The following is a 12,040-nucleotide window of genomic DNA, read 5'->3' as shown; positions in this document are numbered from 1 at the left end:
TAGATTACTCTCATCATCTTGTGCTTTCATTCCTATTTCCATGCTGATGAACCAAACTGTAGAAAATGAAACCACAAAGACTGAGTCCACCCCAAATTTAAGTTATATAATTTCAACCTGGCCCTCACTGGAGTAAGGCAATCCTCTTATACCTCCATAACTGATTCACTATTCCACTTACCAGAAAGGCTTTTCCAAACTTCTTCATCTTTCCTCAAACCAATTATGGCTTCCTCTCCCATCACCCTCTCAGCTGAGAAACTTGCCTTATATTTCAGAGAAAAATTTGAGGCCATTCTCTAAGATCTCCCTCTTTTCTCATCTTTGTCTCACTCATATATCTTTCCCCACTCTCTCCTCTTTCACTTACCTCTATCACTCATCTATGAAGAAAGAGCTGGCCCTTCTACTTGCTTTTGTTTGTTTCCATTTTGGTTTTGGTTTTGGCCCTTCTACTTGCAAAGGTAAACTCATCTACATGTACAAGAGATCCCCATTTCATCACTCCTTGTTTACTGGCTACTTCCTTGGTGCCTAGAAAGTCACCCAGGTTTCACCTATCCTCAAAAAGCAAAAACAAAAACAAACTCTCACTTCATTCAGCCACCTCAATTAGTGATTGTTTTGTCTTTCCCCTCCCTTTCATGGCTGAACTACATGAAAAGGTTGCCTACAATTGGTGCTTCCACTTCCTTTCCTCTCACTTTTCTTAATTCTCTTTAGCTTGCCTTCTGTCACCTAAGAGAAAAAGCTCTCTACAAAGTTACTAATGGTCTTTTAATTGCAAATCTAATGGCCTTTCCTCAGTCTTTATCCTTCTAGCCCTCTCTCCAACCTCTGACACTGTCAAACCACCCTCTTCTCTCTGATATTTTCTTCTCTATAGGTTTTTGTGTCAATTTCTTTCTTGATTCTCTTAGCTTTTTTTGGATCATTATCATCATCAATTATCCCTATTAATTGTGGGTATCTCCCAAGGCTCAGTCCTAGACTGCCTTCTCTTCTCTCTTTATACTATTAATTTTGCCTTGTGATCTCATCAGGTCTCATGGATCTAATAATCATTTCAATGAACATGATGCTCAGAAATATTTATCTAGCCCTAACCTCTTCCCTGACTTCGAGTCTTACATCCCCAACTACCTATAAGGATATCTTAAGCTGGATGCCCTATACACATTTTATTGTTTTTGGGGTTTTTTTGCAGGCAATGGGGGTTAAGTGACTTGCCCAGGGGTCACACAGCTAGTAAGTGTCAAGTGTCTGAGGCTGGATTTGAACTCAGGTACTCCTGAATCCAAGGTCGGTGCTCTATCCACTGCACCACCTAGCTGCCCCCCTATACACATTTTAAATGCAATATATTCATAACTGAACTTATTATACACTCCCCAAACCCTTCCCTTTCTCTCTTCTCTATTACTGGTGGGGGCACTCCCATCATTCCATTCACTAAGGCTCATACCCTACTTCCTCTCCTTCCTCTCCCACATTGCCCTTTCCCCACATCCATTCTTTTGCCAAGTCCTGCTGATTCTACCATCACAATATCTCACACATGCCCTCTTTCCTCTGACACTGCTATCACCCTGGACCAGGTCCTTATCACCTCAGAACTGGACAACTGCAAGAGTCTGGTGGTTGGTCTCTCTGTCTCAAGTCTTTCCCCACTCCATTCAGCTTCAGCCATCTTCTAAAAGTATAGGTCTGACCATACTGTTTTCCTATTCAGTAAACAAGTGATTTCCTGTTACCTCCAGGATAGATACAAAATCCTATTTAGCTTGTAAAGTTCTTCCTAACTAGGACCTTTCCTATCTTTCCAGTCTTCATAGATCTTATTCCCCTTCACATGCTTTATGATCCAGTGATACTGACCTCCTTACTGTTCTTTAAGGAAGAGGCAGCATCTCCCTACTATTTTCACTTCTTGCCCTCCATGCCTTGAATTCTTTCCCTCCTCACTTCCACTTCCTGGCTAAGCCTCAAATAAGTCCCACTTTCTACCAAAAGCTTTCCCTAGTACTCCTTAGATATGTTTTGACAATTCTGTGCCATCCTTTGAAATAATAGGCTATACCCTGGAGAAGTCTTAATTTGGGTTTGGGAACTTGTGTTTAAAATATTTTGACTATATATATATATATATATATATATATATATATATATATATATATACATACACACACACACACATATAATGTATTCCTTTGTAATAATATGTTTATATGTTAAAAACATTATTCTGAAAAGGGGTCCATGGGATTCGGACTGTCAAAGGAGTCCAGGACACAGAAAAAAGATTAAGACCCCTTGCTCTAGAGATTGGGAATCACTGTTCTGTGGCAGGAGTCAGCTCGAATTATTTCCAGATATTGACAAATAGTTCTTGGGTTGTAGAAAGAGTTGAAATGGCAAATTTAATCTTTGGCAACCTTTTCCTTTCTCCTGATAGCCTTTTTTCACTCTTTTTTTCCATCATCTCCTGCCCCCCCCCCCCCCCAGATCTCATTTCTGGCCATTCCTTTAAAGTTAGTTGGTAAATAAAGTGTTAGTTAATAATGCATAAGCCTTTCCAGGAGTGTTTACATTTATTTTAAGGACCACAAAGCCTCCTGGACCCAAAGGAATGTGTGTGCGCGCGTGCATGCTAGGAAGAAAAAGTGAAAGGGAGAAGCACATTAACATGATTAGTGTGTCTCAAAATTAGGGCTGAGAATTCTAGGCTTTATAAATGCTGGGTAATTGAACAGATACATTTGGAAATGTGGTTGGTGTTGAATATCTTTTATATTTATGCATAGTCATGATTTGTTTTGGTATCTAAACTAGAAGTCTGGAGTCACATCTCCACCTGTTAAAAAAAAACTATCACAAAAGATAGTAAAAGTAAAATTCCAATAACAAAGATCTGAATTAGATAACTTTTCTAAAAAGGAAAAAACTCTGAAAAATATAGAGATCTTAAATAGAGATCATTAGCAATATGACTTTTATTCCTTTCTTTCTGAACCAACTGGGGTTAAGTGACTTGCTCAGGGTCACACAGCTAGTAAGTATCTGAACTCTATCTACTACATTATCTTAGCTGCCTCATATGGATTGTTTGTTGTTTTTTTTGGTGTGAGGCAATTGGGGTTAAGTGACTTGCCTAGGGTCACACAGCTAGTAATTGTTAAGTGTCTGAGGCCGGATTTGAACTCAAGTCCTCCTGACTTCAGGGCTGGTGCCCTATTCACTGCGCCACTTAGCTGCCCCTGGATTGTTTCTTAAGAACACATAAGCAGAAGCTAACATATTGGCCAAATTGCCTTTGATAAAAATATATGAATTACCAAAGCATAAAGATTGATAATATATGTATTTTAAAAGTTAATAATTAACAAATTTCTTATTTTATTCTCAAATTAATATATCTATATAAATGCACATTATGTAAGAAAAAACTAATAAAAATTGTTCTCCTTTATACTTGTTTCATGCTGTGATCATCTTAAGTACTGTTTTGAAGCTTATGTTACTACCTCTGACATTTCACAAAAACTGTATTTCATAAGATTAATACTTTTAATGTGATCTTAAATGAAACAGATTTATAGCCATTATTTCCTCCAAATAATAAAACACTATTTGACATTATGTTTGCTATCTAAATACAATGTATGTGATTCTTAAGGCCAAAATAAATCATATTTTTCCCTTGAAATATATTTTGCTCATGTTTTTATAGGGATATAAAAGTCATGAACAAAGATGAGTCAGCACAGTATTATTTTTCTTCTGATCAATGGGTTTCATTAAAAAAAGCTCTGATGAAAAAAATCAACACTATATTGTCAATTGACAGGTTATATTGGAGAAGTAATACCAACTGTAAATGTGAAATCAAATTGACTAAATGAAAACAATGTTTAGAAGAGAAACTTCTTAGTATATCACATACTTGTTTAGGAAGAATACTAAAATTTTAAAATAATAGTCTGATTTAGAATGTTCATGTCACCTGCCTTCATCAGCTACACTTTGCCTGGACTCATTCTCCAATGTTTATCAAATTTTCATTTTATATTTCTTCTCTCAATACCGGTTACATCAAATCTCCACAACAACAAACCATACTTTCCCTTCCCCTAGCAAACTCTGAAATATCCTTCAACCCATTCCACATTTGCTTACCCCTTCCACTGTGTTAAAACAAACAAACAAAAAAAACTTTCCTTAATTTTAGACCTTACCCTCCCATGCTCCCTTTATTTTTTGGTATTCACAGAAACCTTGTTCCCCTAGAAAATGCACCCCATGCCATCCTTTTGAGTAATGGTCTTAAAGTGGGAGCCAGAACACTCTTTGCTCCTCACTGACCATTTCAGACTCTCAATTACTTATAACCTGTCCTCTCTTAAGTAACCTCTATCTAAATTCATTGCAGATCCTAGCCACTGATATATCTTGGGCCTTTTTTACATTTGTTATAAGGATCACAAAGTCTCCTGGACCCACTGGGGGTGGGGGGGAGAGAAGAAAAATTGAAAGGTAGAAGCAAAAATATTCTCCCTTATAACCCCCAAATATTTAATTTACTCAACTCCCATTACCTACTTAACCACTTTATTCACCAGTTAATATAGAATAGGGGTTCTTAACCTATTTGTTTTTATATAATCTGGTGCAATCTGTGAGCAATCTGGTGGTATCTCTGAATCCTTTTTCTGAATAAATCATTTCAATTGCATAACACAAAAATAAGATACTGAAATTTTGTTTAAGTTAATGGAATACAGTTTAATTACCCAGTATGTAAGGAGTATAGGACCCAGGACAGAGCCTTTGAGGCTCTGATTAGTGGACGTTAGCTAGATGAAGATCCAACAAAAGATGCTGAGAAAGTGCACAGAAACACATGGAAAAACCAGGAAAAAACAGTGTCAAGAGAAACTAGAGAGGCGAGGGAATTTGGGAGGCAAAGGCATTAGACAAGGTCAAAGTCTGCAGAGAGGTCAAGATGAATGAGGACTGTGAAAATACCATTAGACTTGCCAGCTATGAGATCACTGATAACTTTGTAGAGAATATTTTCAGTTAAATTGAGTTAAAAGTGGAATTGACTGAGAAGAAAGGATATAGAGGCCAAGTACATAAATGACTTTCTCAAGAAGTTTAGCCAAGAATGGGAGGAGAAATATAAGATGATGGCTATTGGGAATGATCAGATGGAAAGTTTTTTAAGGATGGTGGAGACATGGATATTTTTGTAAGTAGATGGAGAGACTAAAGATTAGAGAATGGGGATAGTAAAGGGGAGCATTCTATTGGAGAAGATGGCATGGAATAAGATTATCGTGGATATAGAGGTACTTAAACAAGACTATGTATAGGTTTAAGTGGAATAAAGCTAAGGGAGAAGAGGAAAGGAAAAGAGATTATGGAATTTATATAAGAACTGTGGATTGATTAAGGAAATGAAACACTTTGGAAGATGCAAAATCAAGGGTATGACTGTCCCATTTTGTATTTTTTTTTTTTTTAGTGAGGCAATTGGGGTTAAGTGATTTGCCCAGGGTCACACAGCTAGTAAGTGTTAAGTGTCTGAGGCCGGATTTGAACTCAGGTCCTCCTGACTCCAGGGCCGGTGCTCTATGCACTGCGCCATCTAGCTGCCCCCCCCATTTTGTATTAAACTGTATTCCATGAGCAAAATTTTAATATCTTATTTCAATATAACTGGTTTCCCTTGTAATCCAACATATTTTATGTTATGCATTTTAAATGATTATTCAGAGAAAGGATCCAGAGACACCACCAAGATTGTATCAGATTATATAAAAACAAATAGGTTAAGAATCCCTATTCTATATTAACTGGTGATCTCATCAACTCTCATAGATTCAATTATCACCTCTATGCAGATGATTATATGTGTGTGTGTGTGTTTGTGTGTATCCAGTGCTAAACTCTTTCCAGAGCTCCAGTCCTCAAATCACCAACTATCTTTCAAACCTCTTAAAATGAATGTTCTGTAGACATCTCAAAATCAACATATCCAAGACAAAATTCATTGTTTCCCATTCAATCATTCCTGTATCTTCTAAATTTAGTTGTATTTTTTGTACAAGGCACCATCATTTTCCTGGTCACCAAGCCTTACAACCTCAGTGCCATTCTTAATTCATCAGTAACACACCCTGTATATCCAAACTGTTGTCCAATATTGTTTGTATCTTCATAACATCTCAATTATGCATCCCCTTCTCTCCACTCAAAATTCTATTCAATTTGTCACAGCGAAAGAAAAATACTACACTACCATATATTCCTAGTTTATTAAAAAGACGGGTCAGACAGACTATGTCTTAAAATGCATATCTCGACCGTGATAAGTGTTAAACAACCTACTAACTACACTCTATAAGAACATTCAATTAAAACAGCTTTTGTCTCCTTTGGGGGATAAAGATTCATTTGAAGAAAAACAAAACACACGTACCTTATATATGCTAGAAGTTCAGGTTTTTTAAGGCTCGGTTACTATCTTAAACATAACAAACTCTTTTGTATCTAAAGTAAGTTTCAGGTATTTATTAACAGTTTTAACCTCAGGGACCCACCCACTCAAGCTTGTTGTCTCTATTTCCTGTTGTGTGTGGAAATTTCAGAGAAAAAAATACCACATTGTATCTGTGACTTTGCAGTGTGGTAAGATCTATTTTCTGACCATGGCACTCTTTTTCTGCTGTGTGGGTACATTCTTATTCTCTTTCCTCAGACAATAAAATATACTTAACAAGAAATAGATCTAGGATGTTATAAAGCAGAATATATATATATATATATATCAAGTAGAATAACTCATCTAATTACATTTGGAAATTAGTCTTTATTTTATAGAAAATGTTAAGCAGAAATGTATTCTATATTTTTGGAATTTCAGTAGATAATATGTCACTAAGATAAGGGCTCTATATCTTGTCAATATTTAGGTGAAATTAATTTATCAATTGTTAAAGCTATGGAGTATTCTTGAAGGTATAATCACATCATTAGAATAAGGTTAAGATATTTCGGGGCAGCTAGATGGCACAGTGGATAGAGCACCGGCTCTGGATTCAGGGGGACCTGAGTTCAAATCCGGCCTCAGACACTTAACACTTATTAGCTGTGTGACCCTGGGCAAGTCACTTAACCCTCATTGCCCCACTAAAAAAAAAAAGATATTTCATACAAAATTTACAAGATGAGAAGCCAATGGCCAAATGTTATTGTCTAAACACGGTGCTAATTAAGACAAGTTGAGTCCTACATTACAACAAAAATCTGTCAAAAAAAGATTTCCAACCCATAGCTAATGGCCTACTATTTCAAGCAGGACTCAGGGTAAATATGTTATAACAATTAAATAATTAGGACAGTTCCTTGGAACTTACTCTAATGGGATTTAATCTGTACTGGTAGTACACCGAATGTGATTTATTTTGGTTATAAAAAAATCTGCCAAGTTGAAGGCGAAATAGTTTTATTTTGTGGCTACAACTACAGAAATGCCCATTAAGAAAGTTTCAAATCAGATAAAAAATATTTGTACACTTCTGAAAACTTGTGACTTAAAACGATCTCACTTATAAGGAAAGATATTCCAAGTATTTTGTAGGCAATATTAACCTCAAAATATCATTCACTGGATATGATTTAGAACTCAAAGAATTTTCAAAAGCAAGCCATAACATGACAATCTCATGTTCTGTATAGTTCTGTCATTCAATATTTAATGAGTACACTATGTGTAACTGTGCTAGACACTTTAGAGTTTATACAAATTAAAAAATATATGGTCCCCATTCTCATAAACTTTTAATTTCATGAAAGGAAATGTGACACACATGGAAATGACTATAATAAAAAACAGAATGTGACTGTGCAAGTGAATAATAAAACTAAATAGGGGGCAGCTAGGTGGCATAGTGGATAGAGCACCGGCCCTGGAGTCAGGAGTACCTGAGTTCAAATCTGGCCTCAGACACTTAACACTTACTAGCTGTGTGACCCCGGGCAAGTCACTTAACCCCAATTGCCTCAGTTAAAAAAAAAAAAAACTAAATAAAATACGAGAGTTCAGAGGTGAGAGATTACTTCTGTTTGGGAATATGGAAGACCAGAGAAGACTTCACGTGACATTCAAGTTAGGCAGTGAAGGATGGGAACAATTTCTTTAAAAAGAATTTCTTTTGGGGCGGCTAGGTGGCGCAGTGAATAGAGCACCGGCCCTGGAGTCAGGAGTACCTGAGTTCAAATCCGGCCTCAGATACTTAACACTTACTAGCTGTGTGACCCTGGGCAAGTCACTTAACCCCAACTGCCTCACTAAAAAAAAAAAAAAGAATTTCTTTTTAAGTTGTAAGGAGTAGGGAATTCCAGGTCTGAGAAGACATGAGTCACAGAACAGGACTATTTTCCCACTGACCAAGTTGACTTGTGATAGATACTTCAGGAATAGTGGAAGAGGGTTGGATGTTGTAACTAATCACACAGATTACATGCAGAATCAACAGCAAGTGAATGTGACAAACTTGCATAATCAAAACTGCAAAGAAGCATACTGTAAAGCCAACATATTGGTCATAAAAACAAGTGATATCATTGCTGTTATATAAACTATAACTCTCTATATAAACTATATAATACTTTATAAACTACATCAACAGACATAACTTTTTTTTTTTTGGTGAGGCAATTGGGGTTAAGTGACTTGTCTAGGGTCACACAGCTAGTAAGTGTTAAGTGTCTGAGGCTGGATTTGAACTCAGGTACTCCTGACTCCAGGGCCGGTGCTCTATCCACTGCACTACCTAGCTGCCCCCCAACAGATATAATCTTGTTACATATGTAATCTTCTCTTCCACTACTCTTCAAGTACCACAAGTCATTCCTGTTACTTCTATGTCCACATTACCTCATGCATATGGTTCCCTTCTCTCTACTACTCTCGTCATTTCTCACCTCAACTGGGCCTCCCTGCTCCTCTCCTCTCCAACCCAACCCCCATACAGCTGTAAAAGTGATATTCCTAAAACCTAATTCTTCCAAACCACTCTCCTGCTCAATAAACTCTAATGGCTCCTCATTATATCTAGAATAAAATATTCTTTGTCTGGCTTTTAAAGCCCTTCACAAGGAGCTGCAGCCTTCCTTTTTTTTTAAAAGCCTGATTACACATTAATCCTGTTTACACTCTTTGGGTCAGCCTAACTGACCTTGTTGCTTTTCCTCACACATGACATTCCATCTACTATCCCTGTGCCTTTGCATAAACTGTTTCTTTTGCCTGCGATGTACTTTTGCCTCTCTTCTTCTCCAGAGAATCCCTAGCTTCTTTCAGAGCTCTACTTAAATGCCACCAACTGCATACCTTTCAGCACCTGGTACCCTGCCATTAGGGATTCAATCAGTCAACAAGCATTTATTAAGCTTTTGCTATGGGCCACATAATGTGCTAAGTTCTGGACATACAAAGACAGGCAAAAAAAGTCCCTGCCTTCAGGAAGCTCATATTCTAATAACATGTAAGTAACTATAGATAAAAAATATAGTGCAAAATGGAAGGTAGGGCAACCAGGTGGCCCAGCAAACAGCATTCTGAGCCTGGAGTCTGGGAGACCTGAGTTCAAATCCAGCCACAGAGACCTATGAACTGTGTAACCCTGGGCAAGTCACTTAACCCTATTTGCCTCAGTTTCCTCATCTGTAAAATGTGCTGGAGAAGGAAATGGCAAATCACTCTGGTATTTTTACCCAAAAAACCCCAAATGGGGTCATAAAAGGGTCAGACATAACTGAACAACAACGACAACAAATGGAAGGTAATCTCAGGACTAGCAGGAGGTAGAGAAAGAGTTGGGAAGTGATGGACCAGGAGAAACCTTATACATAATGTGGGAATTAAGCCAAGCCTGGAAGGAAGTGAAGAAAGCTAGGAATTGGAGATGAGGGAAATGTATTAAAGGAATAGGAGATAACAACTGTGAAGAAGGATAGTCATAAGAATATTGGGTGTGAGGACAAGCAAGTAGGCCACAGTAGTTGAAATGTGTAAGAAGACACAGAGATAAGAAGGGAGCTGTCTGTTAAGGGCTTTACATGCCAAAGACAGCAATAAAAAATTATTAATTAAAAAAATTGATCATGGAGGTAAAAAAGGAGACTTTGGAATTTATTGAATGGAAGGTACCAAGGTCAGACTTATAATTTAAGAAAGCCACTTTGGCAACTTAGTGGAGGATAAACTGCAGTAGTTCAGAGAAAGGAGAAATGAGGGAGAGGGCTACTTCAGTAGTTCAGAAGAACGAGAGCTGGTTATGTGAATAGAGATAAGGGGAAACAAGTATGATGTTCTGAGGGTAGAAATAAGGTTGAACAACAGATTAAATATGTGGTCTGAGGAGAGAAGGGGGAATGATAGTGAGGAATTAGGAATGACAGCAAGGTTGTAAGCCCGAGTGACTGGGAGGATGATGATGTCCCATACAGTAACTGGAAAATTTGGAAGATGAGGGAAAGGTATGGTGTGAAAAACTAAGCCTTATTTTGGACATTCGGAGTTGAGATGTCTATAGAACATCCAATTTGAGATGTCCAAGAGGCAGTTGGTGATGCAGGAGGAAATTAGGTCTGGATATCTCTATGTCTAATCTACATCTATATCTATTATGTTTATTTGTTGTCTCTCCCAAAAGAAGGTAAGTTTCTTGAGTCAGAGACTGTTACATTTCTGGTTTTGTCTGTGTTTGGTAAATGGAAAGCACTTACTAAATACTTACTTATTGATTATAAGGTAGATTATGTTAAAGGAACACTTTTTGACAGAAGAATGCAGAGCAATTTAATTTTTTTATTTGTAAGCAGATAAATCATCAAACTATCTTAAAGTTCTATAAGGTCCTTACTCCACTGGGCTCACACCATCTATTTCAGTGGACTAGGGGGCAGCTAGGTGGTACAGTGGATACAGCACTGGCCCTGGAGTCAGGAGGACCTGCGTTGAAATCTGGCCTTAGACACTTGACACTTACTAGCTGTGCACGTCTGGGTAAGTCATTTAAATCTTTTGCTTCAGTTTCCTCACCTATAAAATGAGCTGGAGAATGAAAAGGCAAACCACTCCAGTAATTTGCCAAGAAAACTCCAAACAAGGTCATGAAGAGTTGGACACAACTGAAATAACTGAACGACAAAACAATAGGCTCAATTGAACCATTCTGCAGACGCAGGTGAATACAGAAAACATAGTTAGAATTTAGTAGCAAATATATAATTAGTCTACATAAATAATAGTCTACATAAACAAACATAAAATTAGTCTTCCCTGACCTAAAGCCACAGTTCTATTCCATTTATGAGTTAAAATGGTGCCAAGCAGCTTGAATTCACAAGTAGGATTTTAAATACTTATTAATCATGTCCATCTATTCCCCTATGGGGAAAAAAAAATCACCACTCCTAATTTTCCCAGTTCAAGGTACCTTGGCCCCCACTACCCTCAGTGTAAAATTTCCCGTTAGAATAATATGTATTAAAGGTAGGAACTACCTTTGTGTTGGTGTGTCTATTTCTAGGGCTTAGAACACTTGTGTCTCACTGAGACACAAGACATTTTTAAAAGAAAAATAATTCCCACCATCCAAATGCCAACACAATGAATTATTTAGATTTTTAGTTTTCAATTTAATAAGTACTTATCAAGTGCTTACAATATGCAGGTAAATAGTTCCTTGTGTGTAATAATGGAATAGTAAATTTTGCCAAACCATACAACACAAATATTCTAAATTCTGGGGAAAATGTGTAACACAGTTATGTTTTGGTTCAAGGGGCTTAAAATATTATTTTATTGTTGCATCCCCCTTACTTGAGGGATTAACATCATTATGAGCAAAACAATGCACTTTCATGTCTATGGGGGTAAATTCCAACTCTGGATCAGCTCTACTCATTTTTTTCTCATTATGACTGCTATGGTACAGAGATATGGTACAGAGAAGTGCTTGACAAA

The 12,040-nt window shown here is 37.1% G+C and overlaps 1 protein-coding gene across 1 annotated transcript in view; it reads right to left on the bottom strand.

Moving 5' to 3' along the window:
• PTPN4 (protein tyrosine phosphatase non-receptor type 4) overlaps positions 1-12,040 on the bottom strand; it is a 225,434-nt gene that overhangs the window by 46,394 nt on the left and 167,000 nt on the right.

The sequence above is a fragment of the Dromiciops gliroides genome, chromosome 3, assembly GCF_019393635.1.
Source record: "Dromiciops gliroides isolate mDroGli1 chromosome 3, mDroGli1.pri, whole genome shotgun sequence".
In the NCBI taxonomy this organism is placed as follows: domain Eukaryota; kingdom Metazoa; phylum Chordata; class Mammalia; order Microbiotheria; family Microbiotheriidae; genus Dromiciops; species Dromiciops gliroides.
The sequence above is the reverse complement of the archived record's forward strand: the minus strand, read 5'-3'. Positions and strand labels throughout refer to the sequence as shown.